The sequence below is a fragment of the Myotis davidii genome, unplaced genomic scaffold (genome assembly GCF_000327345.1).
Source record: "Myotis davidii unplaced genomic scaffold, ASM32734v1 scaffold1497, whole genome shotgun sequence".
Taxonomy (NCBI): domain Eukaryota; kingdom Metazoa; phylum Chordata; class Mammalia; order Chiroptera; family Vespertilionidae; genus Myotis; species Myotis davidii.
In genome coordinates, this window is record NW_006290147.1 from 1074167 (window position 1) to 1074587 (window position 421).

Sequence of the window (421 nt, forward strand, 5' to 3'; positions counted from 1 at the left end):
CTCTCCATGCACTCCCCCTGCAGGACGTTCCTTAATTGCTCAGACTCAAGAGCTTCCTCCAACTTGCGCCGGGTGATCTGAGCCGCGGTGTTGGCCGCGGTCCAGGAGCGCAGGTCCTCGTTCAGGGCGATGTAGTCGGTGCCGTCATAAGCGAACTGGTAATAACCGCGGAGGAGGCGGCCGTCCGGTCCCATCTCACAGCCAAACGTCCACTGGAGCGTGTGAGACCCTGAGCCGCCCCAAGGTCAGCGTCGCCCACTGAGCCCCGCCCCCGACCCACCCGCCGGGATTAAACAGAAATTCAACGTAAAACCGGGTCCAAGTCCCCGCGGGCTCCTCCCGAGTGTGTGTATGAGGGTTGGGAAGGAGGAGGGGGAGGGGGGTGAAACTCGCACTCGGACACTCGGGGCGACCCCGGCCC

The 421-nt window shown here is 64.1% G+C and overlaps 1 protein-coding gene across 1 annotated transcript in view; it reads right to left on the reverse strand.

Annotated features, from left to right (window-relative positions):
- Positions 1-421, reverse strand: part of LOC102763687 (patr class I histocompatibility antigen, A-126 alpha chain) — a 43242-nt gene that overhangs the window by 41496 nt on the left and 1325 nt on the right. The gene's annotated exons all lie outside the window — the stretch shown is intronic.